We start from the raw sequence: 12,007 nt of genomic DNA, 5'->3' as shown, positions 1-12,007 counted from the left end.
CCTTCAGGGTATTTCCAAGGGCAACAGGCCATAGAGAAAGAACAAGGCTGGGGGTGCCCACACCCAGGTAGCCCCTATGGACTACCGATGGGAGGAGGGAGACAGCAGGACCAGAACTATTACGAACCTCAAATGCAGCAAGGACAGCAATCACCGCCACAACCTATGGCAAGACAAAACACGTTAGGAAACGCAAACAATAATTGTTTTGCAACAGCTGCAAACGGTGCGCCCGCACCATACCGTGGCGTGACAGTGGTTGGAGACAACGTCTTTTCAGTACCAGGATAAGAAAGACATTCAGATTAGGACAGCCCAGAGGGAACACTTGTGTGTCCAGTCCTATCCACCACCCTACGTGCAGAAGAGGAACCAGTAGTGGGGGCACAGATAGGAAACAAGCAGTTTATCTTCATGGTAGACTCAGGATCAGAGAAGTCATGTCTTATGGAAGGGCGGTTTCCGCTCTCAGGCAGGAATTTGGAAACGCAGGGGTTCTCTGGGGCTATTTTAAAAGTTCCTTACACTAAAGATCTTGATATAACGGTGGGGGGAAAAACTGTGTGCGCACACTTACTATACCACGAAGACGCACCAATAAATTTACTGGGGAGAGATTTGCTAAGTAAATTAAATATGACCATCTCATTTACAGAACGAGGAATAGTATGTTCAACCCCCGGAGTGTGCCCAGTACGAGCAATGTTGATGATCAGCACAGTGATGAATGAAGTTGAGGTGCGAGGAATACCCATTGATATAAGCATGCTTATTTATGGCATCAAGGTACTAGCACGAGTGGTACCAGAGATAACGAAAAAAGAATGGAGAACACCATCAGATTTCATATTCCGCCCAATTGCACACACAGATGTCGTGCCAGGCACGATCATGTCCATAGACATTGAGGCAGTTCAGGTATCCAGCAAACGTATTGCGGTCATAGGACTGGACCCGCATGGGTGCGAGTGGAGAACTGTGTTATGCATAGACCCAAACCTAATGCTAAAAGACATAACAGACGAGGAATTGTTCACTGATAGTGAAGATGACGGAGAAATAATAATGGAAATCAGTATACCATGTGATATTATGATCCAGTACAGAGAGGTACACAACCCACTCATGGCTAGTGTTAATGCCCCGCCGACCATATTTGAGGAGGACATGGCAAAAGTAGCACTTGAAATTTGGACTACAGGGCCCCACGATGTAGGGTTACTACATGAAGTGACACTGATAAAAATAAAACTCAAGCCAGGTGCCATACCACCGAGGGTTAAACAATATCCCATATCAAGAGAAGCAGAGGAGGGAATTAGTGAAACCATAAATTCACTCCTAAAACAAGGTATCATAGTGCCATCAAAATCCCCGTGTAATACAGCAATTTTCCCAATCAAAAAAGCAAAAGGAGGGGCGTGGAGGATGATCCAAGATCTCCGCCCACTCAATGACGTCATTCAAAAAGAGTTCCCATTAGTGCCTAACCCGGCATCAATATTGTGCAGCATACCGAAAGAATCAACATGTTTTACTGTAATTGATTTGAATAATGCTTTCTTCTCTTTACCACTCGACCCAGGATCTCAATACCAGACAGCGTTCACATTAGGGAACAACAGGTATGAACATCGCAGACCCCCACAAGGGTATTGCAAGAGCCCCAGCATTTTTAACAGGGTACTGCGTGAAGACATTGGCAATATAGATGTAGAAAGCACCATTATTCAATACGTAGACGATTTACTCGTCTGCAGCCATACAGAAGAAAAGTGCAGAGAAGACTTGATAGCACTACTGAATGTGCTAGCTACCAAGGGGTACAAGGTGGACAAAGGAAAATTGCAATACTGCCTCGCCGAGGTTGTATACCTCGGACAGTTAATATCAAAAGATGGGAAGCGGATACCCCCAGGCAGAGCAGCTGCTATACGCAACATAATAATCCCAAAAACTCTGAAAGACATGCAAAAGTTTCTTGGCATTTGTAACTATTGCCGAGCCTGGATCCTTGATTACGCGGCATACACATGTCCCTTACTACAAGCGTTAAAAGAAGCACAGAAAAATAGAGCCGCAATAAAATGGACACATGAAATGATAACACAGTATTTTAAACTAAAAGACCTCATTGCTGATGCCCCAGTCCTTGCGAACCCAGATTATGAGAGGGAATTTTTCTTATTTTCACACTGTAATGGAACACTGATGACGGCAGTACTGACACAAAAAACATCTTTAGGTCACAAACAATTCGCTTATTACAGTGGGACACTAGATCCAGTAATGCAAGGTGATTTCGTGTGCGAACAGGCTCTTGCAGCTGTGGCCTTCGCGATCGAAAAGAGCGCCATCATTGGCATGGGATGTTCAGTAACGCTATATGCGGAGCATTCCCTATTCGCCATTCTTGAGCGATCAAAATCAACACTAACAACACAGAGAGCAACAGCATATGAGATAATAATTTTGAGCCCCAACATACACGTTGTCAGGTGCAAAACAGTAAACACAACAACATTCATCACAGAGCCATGCACGACAGAGGACATACAGGATCACGATTGTGCCACATATGAGGGGGAAGGTGATGACATCCCAAAAGCAAGTGAAAATGCCCTAAAGGAGGGAGAAATATATTTCATAGATGGGTCAGCATCAATAAATCCCCGAAACAGGGGAAAAACACATAGGGATGGCGGTAGTGTGCATGGAGGAAGATGGCTATGAGACGATTGTGCAAAAGCGCCTCCCATCCCATTACTCTGCACAGGCAGCCAAACTAACTGCGCTGATCAAAGCACTGCACACAGCTAAGGGATGTGCAGTGACAATATACTCAGACTCAGCATATGCAACTACCACAGTCCACTCAGGGTTGTCACAGTGGCGTAGACGGGGATTCAGGAGGGCAGACAGTTCTCCAGTACAGCATGCAACATTGTTGAATGAGTTAATAGATGCATTAGCGGTACCATCGTTAGTGGCAGTGGTGAAATGCCAAGCCCATACCAACAACACAGATGCAATCTCATTGGGAAATGTGGCAGCCGACGCAGCGGTGAAGGAGGCCTCGTATTGCAATGTAACACCAACACTCGAATGCGTTGTAATGGCAACCATTACAGAACCACTAGAAGAAGCTTACAGTAATACACCAATAGCGCAGATAATAGATTTACAAAGAAGAGCACCACAGGAGGAACAAGAATTGTGGAACAAACGGGGAGGTAAACAATCAGCCACAGACCTCATTTGGAGGCAGGAGACAACAGGGAAGGTAGTAATGCGCATAGAATTACTAGAAATAGGGTTCCAACAACTACATTTCCCCGGCCGCGTAGCAAAACAACACATTGCTGCAGACATCCAGGAACATTGGTTTGTCCCTAATTTACAAGAGCACCTGTCAAAATTCATCGTAGAATGCATAACAGGCCAAACATATAATTCAGGGATGACATTGAGAACACTGCGTGGTACCCTGCCCCGACCAACAGGACCCTTTAGAGAGCTCCATATAGATTATGCTGATATGGGAGAGCGGTGTAATGGAGCAAGATATTTGATTGTGGTGGTATGCCCCTTTTCAAGATGGGTGGAAGCGGGCCCATGTCCCCACCCAGACGCGAAGTGTGCGGCAAAGTTCCTTGTTCGGGAAGTGTTTTCCCAATGGGGAATATGCGATGTGATAAGATCAGACAACGGTATGCACTTCGTGAATGACCTCTTTAAGGAAGTAACGTCACTCTTGGGGGTAAAACACAAGCTATGCTCAATTAACCATCCGATGGTGAATGGAGTGGTAGAAAAGATCAATGGATTGCTGAAATGTAAGCTATCCAAGTTGTGTAACACACTGAAGAAGAACTGGATGTATTGCTTGCCCCTAGCACTGTTCCAACTCAGGATGCAACCATGTAAAAACCACCACCTGAGCCCCCATGAAATTGTAACTGGGAGGCGAATACACACGCCAGTATCCCTGATTAGAAGAGCATCGGATGCGCACAGGGCTGCCACAGTGCTGGGGGAAGAGTTCAAGGAATACCTAACCCAGTTGACACGCGCAGTATGCAGCATAGCATGACAAATAGCACCACCTTTTACTGAAAATGTGGCGACTGATACTACCACACCAGCCACAGACAGCCCAAGTGGGCCACTGATGCCAGGAGCACAAGTTTACGTCCGCAGCTTTGTAAGGAGGTGGAATTCACCTAGGTTTCATGGCCCTTACGAGGTTATCTATAGTACACCCACCGCAGTGAAGGTGAAGGAATTGAAGTATTGGTTGCACTTATCAGATGTGAGGAAGGCACGCGATAGTACAATCCCCCAGGAGGAGCAAGATGGTGCCACTGGTACCACAAATGGGGATGAAAAGGGATAACACAATTGTCGGTAAACAGAACCTGCAGAGATAAAAGTTATGATATGCATCCAGTTCTGCATGACTTATCTCCTACTGCCTTCTTTTCCATTTTTCTTTTTTCTTTTTTGATTGTTCGATATCCTCTCCATTCTCTCTCTCTCTCTCTCTCTTTCTCTCTCTCTCTCTCTCTCTCTCTCTCTCTCTCTCTCTCTCTCTCTCTCTCTCTCTCCTTTTTTTCGATTATTGTTCCACGCTTTTCTCCATCACTCTTTCACTCTCCTCCTCTCCATAGTAAAAGTAAATGTGTAATGGAGAGAATGAGCAAATATGACTAAAAATGATGATTAAATATGAAGTTGAACAAGAAATGTAAATACATGTATATATTGTAGTGACTTAACAAATTTATATTGCCCCTCCAGGTGACAAATGGTCCAACTAACCACAATCGCAGAGAACAGATTAATGTTAGATAGTGATAGGGATGCCATTAGGGCTAATAGGTTCAGTAATGTTGAATGTGTTTTAAAATGTGCTGCAGTTTTGTTCTCAGTAATGTTGTTCTTTATGGCTTGGTATTATACCCTTCTATCTTTGGTTAATGACATGCACAAGGGGGGGAGCGGGGCTAACTTGATACGCGAAGGGTCGCACTTGATATGGACCGGGGTAAAGACGATGTGGAAAGAAACATATGACATTAAGGCCAATGGTATAATTGTAATGCAACATTCAGAACACGTCACCGTAGGCCCAACAAGTGTCTCCTTGCTACTTTCTAATATAAATATGAGTAATGATTATGAACTCAATGAATACAATGGCGATTACTACTGGCCAAATGACATAACTAACACTAGTACACGTTCCCAGACAACCATACATTCTACCTCACACGACACTGCTGCTACTGAGGAAGATACACATGCCATATTAAATAACAATGATACAACCTGGGCTGGAATGTTTCCAATACATTGCAAAAAGGTGAAAAACAATAACAAGGAAGGGAGAAGGAGGAGAAAAAGGGGGGTGGAAGGGAAAAGATACAACATTTATCATGACCTGGGGTTAGACGAAATAGAAGATCCCCGCCACCCTGATCAATCAAATAAATGTTATTCCGACATGAGTGCCACGGCAAAGCAAGCAACAAATGAAAGCTGCTACGTCTGTTCACTCATTCCGCATGCATCAGGAACACTGAAAATGTTACTACCGCAGGAAGTTACCTTGTCGAAGGCCCAATGTTTGATTAATCTGGTTTTGTGTAGGATAAAAAGCACGTTCCAAACACACACCGTCACAATGGAGAAGTTGGAGAATGAGAGAACGTACACCAGCAAACGTCAAGTAGTAATTTGCCTCAAGGAGCCGTTTCTTGTTATCAGGGGTACAAGGTATGCATAAAATAAATGGCAAGAAGAAACTATCGAGTGCAAAGTAGAAGCACTCAGAGGGCTATCCAACAATACCTTCCAATCCATAGAAGAAGTGTGTGGTCCCATCTGGTCGCAGCATGTCACGAAGTTAACGTGGGTCACAGCATTGGAAAAACCTATCAAAATACAGAAAGAAGTGCCACATGAATTGTGTTTCCATGGGGAAGGAAGAGTGAACATGGGGGAAACAAGGAAATGCAACAAGACGGTAATAATACCTGACATGAAGAAAGGCACCGCTGCACTCATGGACATGTACTGGATTTGCGGCAAACAAGCCTATCTACACCTCCCAACAGCATGGAAGGGTACATGTGCCTTAAGCACCCTCCACACAGCCCTGCTGGTAATACCTGAAAGTCATATCCAAGGGACAAGGGGAAAATCGGCTGGCATATTGGCAGCAGGGCAATCGGCTGGCATATCAGCAGCAGGGCAATCGGCTGAACAATCGACAGCGCCCCAACAAATGACAACAGAAGCTCCAGCGTATGAACTATTGTCAGAATATGAACTGAAGAAAAGGTTAGCACGAAGTAAAAGGTCCACCAATTACATCTCATCCAAATCATCAAAACTCCTTGCTGAGATCCTGCAGAAATGCAAGCTCTTTTCATCAGCAGAGACATTTTATGCCTCACTCCTTGTCCCGGACTCCAAGCATGAGCAAATGCCAAATGGCTGGGAGCTCATCCAACTGGTTAACGACACTGAAGAAGGGTTCAACGTGATAAAAATAGTGCTCCGCGCACTGCGCCGAATGACAATGCAAAATGGATATGTTCTAGATATGTTCTAGATCTCCTCACGGCGATGGACGGTGGTGTTTGCCGAAAAATTGGGGGGGCGTGTTGCACATTCATGCCAACTGAAGATGCTGATAACGGGACACTCTCACATGTGATAACAGCAGTTCCTTGCTGAGCCTAATTCTATTTACTTCGCTGCTGTCTAACGTGGTTGGCCAAAGAAATTGCAATGTATATACCTGGGACACAAATCATCTGGGCCTCCATATACTCCTAGGAGAGAGAATAACAGAAGGAGGCGCAGAAGAAAGCACGTGGTTCGACAATCTGTTCAGTTGGATAGCGTCATGGGTAAACGTGGCAATGAAAATACTCATCCCCATCATCGTCTTTGTGCTCTTATTCTTCTGTGTGTGCCAACTGGGACTGCGGTGTTGTGAAAAAAGTATGCCTACCTCAGCTATGATGATGGTAACAATGGCCCGACCGACAACGGTAGCTACCATGATAGACGCATAAATACAAACAGGGAAGAACACTACACCGCAGTACAGGATGACAGCTATTTATAGGCAATATGGGGACAGGGTTGATAATTTACACCATACAACAATAAAGGAACCAACAGAGCTGCAATGGTACAGAGAAGTAGGGGTGGACTTAGATGGAGATGGTGGGATTTACTTAATGTGTACACCAGACGAATATGCCAGAAGAGGAAACAGCTTAAGAAGTGTATGCAGAGCGTGGATGCCAATAAAAGGCACCCCCGCATGGGACGAGGCTGTGGCGGAGGCTGGGTACTACCGAAGGGAGAATGAAAAGAATAAAAAATAAAAATATTTGTTACTTTAGATGTAACAAAAGGGGGGAATGTGTGGGAGCGAGGGGCCAACAGGCCCCCCTCTGCCGCCACTTCTCAGTACAAAACTTGGACCAAGTGCCTCCAGTAGTGGGTACGCCCCTCGCCCTTATGTGATGTTAACTTTGGGTTACATTCGCGTAGATGGGACCACTGAGAAGGACACAGGGCATCCCTTTTTGTACCCCCCTTTCAACTCCATCTTGGTGACCAAGCCTCACTGCGATAGTACAAAATGCCTCTCTCCCTTTCCCTGCCGCAGCAGCTCGGAGCACATAACCCCCACCTGTGTTCCCACTCTGACTGGAAAACTCCACAGCTCCATCCTCACGCTGAAGCCGGAGATGCTTGCAACAAATAATAAATGTAACACATCTCTTTTCCTCTGATATCACTGTCCTGCATGTGGACTAACATGAGCTAAGCACATAGCTCGTCCATCTCCACAAAAGTGCCCTTTCCCTCTTACCCTCGCCAGTTGAAACTTATTGCTATTCTAACCCTGTGTCCCTGCAAGATATTCCTTTCATGTGCCAGACCGATGACCATGCTATAAAGCCCCCCCAACAGACCCCCAACTAACATTAGACCCCTACTGCAGTATATTGTGCCTAATACTAACAAGGAAGAGATGATGCCCACACATAAGACACCACCCTGGCTGACCAATCCGGGTCCAACGCAGCATCATATGTTAGACATGTCAATGTGCTTATATAATGTGTTGTAACCTTGATATGGTCAGAGCGCTCTCAGAGATTTAGATAAACATTTCCTTGAACTCTCGCAACCTGCTCTTTTGTGCCTTATTGCCTGCCTGGGGAGTGTCTGTTTTATTCATTTTACACGTGTAAGTCTGGGAGGGCGCAAACATTATATTTTAGGCCCCCCCATCTCCAGATCTAGAATGAGGCAACAGCAGGGGTGTTGGCTGGTTTGGGGTTTTTCTGTTTGTTTTTGTTATCTGCCGGTTTTTGTACCACATGAATGCGGGTCACCTGTTCTATGACCCAGTCCAGTGATCTTTTCTCATGGGTCATTATGCATCTTGGGAGTGCATGAAAGAAGGTGGTGATGAACTCCCGACTATCTGTGCACACCCTCCTTGTGGTCTGTGCAAAGGAGCGTTTGAGCTCCTGCACAAATTCTTGTGGGGCCTGATCTTCCCAGCACTGCAGATTGTAAGCCTCCTTGTGGGCCTCTTGGGGTTTCTGTGTGCAGAGAAATGTTTCAAGATGGCCACACTGTTAGCGGACCATCTTGAGTGGTTCTGGTCCTCCAGTCCCACAATGAAACTCGAGTATCCAGGGGAGAATGTCCATTTCACATACTCTGTGCGATTCTGGCTGTCCTTCATATGAAAAGTATCCATCATTTGCTTATATAATTCTAGTTGTTCCTATGCAGAATACTTTGCATTTTAATGATATGGAGTTATCACAATTCTAATGGCCTTGATCTTAATGGGATCTTTGTTCAGTTCCTGGTTCTCTTAAGTTTGTTTGCATTCTTTGTTTTAGTCACCTTAGTCCACTTGTCCTCAGACTCAGAAGCGCTGCTACTGGAGGTGGCTTCTTGATCCTCCAGGCACTCCCTGATTCTGTGAGTTTGAAAAGGGCTTGCAGAATGTTGAGGCCTAGTTTCTCTTTTCCTGTGGTGCTCAGAAGAGTCTTCTGACACTTTCCTGCTCCTAGGATTGGTGAGTATCCCCCCACTGCCCTAACTGGGTAGAGGTCTTCAGGATACTCGTTTTGGACTTTATTTCCTTGAGTTCCCCACCAAATTTCACAAACCGGTCCCTTGGAAGTCTGTATTTTAGTGGATCTAATTCCCTGACCCTCCCCTCATAGGAGTCTTCCTTGTCAGAGATATCTGCCCTAGAATTTGAGTATCTGTACAGGGACACCTATCCATCAATTTCTGGGGGGCGCTGATCTGTCAGTCCCATGTTACCAACCCTATTGAATTCTGCCATCCCCATGGCCCCCGGTTCATATGAGCCAGTAGACATGAAGCTGGCAGTGTTCATCGTATTGAAGGGGTTTGAGCCCCTGAGTACAGAGGTCCTTATGTTATGATCAAGGGTTGCCCTGTCCCCCTCTATACCTGTTCACGGCCCCTCCAGTTAGAATTTAGTCTAGCAGCCTCTTTCTCTAATCTTGCTGCCTTTTCTTAGTCTGCCCCTATTTCCTGGTGATAAGCAAAAATCTGAGCTTTTTGTTCATCTATGAAGGCCTTACTGGTCTCAGTGATTTGCTCTTGCACTGCTACTTGTTGGTGGAGTCCATCAATCTTTTCAAAGAGGGCCTCATTGTCCCTCTGTGCTTCCTGCATGTTTTGGGAGTACTGGGACTTTCTCTGTTGCAAGTAATTCATCTTCTGGGTTTGTGTTTCTTTGGCTTGGGTGTTATCTTTCAGAGAACCTTCTACCCATCTGGCATGCTCCATTAGCTTCCCATGCTCAGGTCTTAGCTCCTTTAACTCCTGGAGGGCCTACTTACTTTCCTGTAACTCAGTTTGCAACTCACTTATTTCCTGGCCTAGGGCGTCTTTCTCTTGATTTAGGTTGCCCCTCTGCTCTGCCAGGTCATCTCTTTGTTTTTTTTATAGTATGGAATTTCTGGTGCTCCTGATCAAATTCCTCTTGAGAGTGGAGGTCTTTCACAATTAATTTATTATTTTCCTCATTCAATTTATCTATCTGGCCTTGTAGGATGACTACCTGCTCTGCGCAGGCTCTATTAAAATGTAATTGTTGCACCAGCTTGTGTTGACTCTCTTGCAGAGAGTCAACCCTTTCCTGACACTCCTCTTTTAGTGCCTGTAATTGGGTGTCTTGCCCTGCCTTCTCTTGCTGTAGGAGAGCCAGATCCTCTTTTAATCTTGTGACATAATCCCTCGATTCTGCCTCCAATTCTTGGCTCTCCGTAATTTTTGTTCTACAGAATTTAAATCAGTTTGGATTTTCTCTAAGGATTCAATTTGGTTCTGTGCCTGTTTTCAACATGCTTTTCCCGTATCACTCCCATGTGAAGGTAAGGCCTTAATTCTGGCAATTTTGCTTTGGTCCTCTTTAATTTTTGGGGCCATGTACAATTCACTGAGAGCTTGGTGTAATGGGCAATTGTCTTACCTGCCATGAATCCCGGTCCATGGCGGTGACATGTTCTGTGATTTCCTGTAGCCAGACATGTTCATTCTGTTCTGTCCACTCACCCCTGACAAACAGTTTGTGCAGGGGGTGCTCCCTAGCCATACTGATTTCTACTGGAATCGCCTTTTTGGAAATGTCAGTTTCTTTATTAATTATTTCAGGGTTGATTTAATTTTATTTTTACAGACTTGGTCTTGGAGTATTTGTTTTAGGAGGTGCTTGTACAGTGTAGCACAGAATTCCAACCACGCAAAGTATCATTACCCTGCAAGTTAGTCTGCTGTGTTAGACTGTCAAGGGTGGTAACCAACTCAAAATCTCGCCACAAGCCCCCAAATCTGTTAAGTATTTCAATCCGGCGATACATCCTGGTCTCCAGCTAGTATGCAGCACACAACTGAAATGCTTATTTTGTTATATATGTAGGTTAAACATTTGAGATATACACTACTCATATCATACCCCTTTTTCAAATACCCCGGGTCATGGTGGACCAGGAACCAGGCTGGTTGGTAAAAGTAATATTTATTTATTTATTTAACATTCAAGAAAATCACACACTTTTTAATATATGGGGCAGCAACCACAAATGTGGTGACAATAACAATAGGAATGTAGGCAATGTACTTAAATTAATCCTTTAGCAACACAGATAGAAAACACCAGAGAATAGAGACACTTTAGAATTTTTAGAAAAGTAGCACTCAAGTTAGGATTTCCCCCTGCAATATTCCTCAACCCATAAATAATCAATTCTAAATAGATATAAGGAAGCAGCATGTCATCAGAAATGAGGAATAAGAAACACAATTTGAATCCAACCTTCCCTCCCCAAAGAAGAGAGAAAAACGGATTTGAAACCCTTGCAATATTAAAATGACACTCGGAAATAGCTGAATAAAACAATGAGTGTGTGCAAAAATCCTTAAATAAATACAATTCTCTATGGGAGCAACACTGGAAAGTTACAAGCAATCATGAGCAATAGAATGAGCAAAAGCATTCAATTCAAAAATGAATGGAAGGTTTAAAACAATTGATAGTAAAAATAACATATGTACAATTTAGCAAAAATGCTCATTTCCGCCTGAAATTAACCAAACGTTTTTTAAAAAAAACAGGTTAAATTCACCGATTTGGAGTGCGGTCATTTGGTTGGGGTATAGCTATAGATCGTAAGTACAATCAGGAGGTGAACTGAAGTCTCTAGCTATTGAACAGAGGGAGATATGCAAGGCAGTATGAGGTGCGTTTTTAGAAGAATCGGGTAGTGAAAACAGAAAAGAAATCAATTTGGACAAGAATAGTTTTTTTTCTATACTAGAGCATTCAGGCTAGAATACCAAAGAGGGACACAGTAAACTCCAGGGTTGATTCATGAGTCCAACCGTAGTTTCCCAGCGCCTGCCCTGGAGGAACAAG

This window comes from Ambystoma mexicanum, chromosome 7p (assembly GCF_040938575.1).
Source record: "Ambystoma mexicanum isolate Mex_15411 chromosome 7p, UKY_AmexF1_1, whole genome shotgun sequence".
Lineage (NCBI taxonomy): Eukaryota > Metazoa > Chordata > Amphibia > Caudata > Ambystomatidae > Ambystoma > Ambystoma mexicanum.
The sequence above is the reverse complement of the archived record's forward strand: the minus strand, read 5'-3'. Positions refer to the sequence as shown.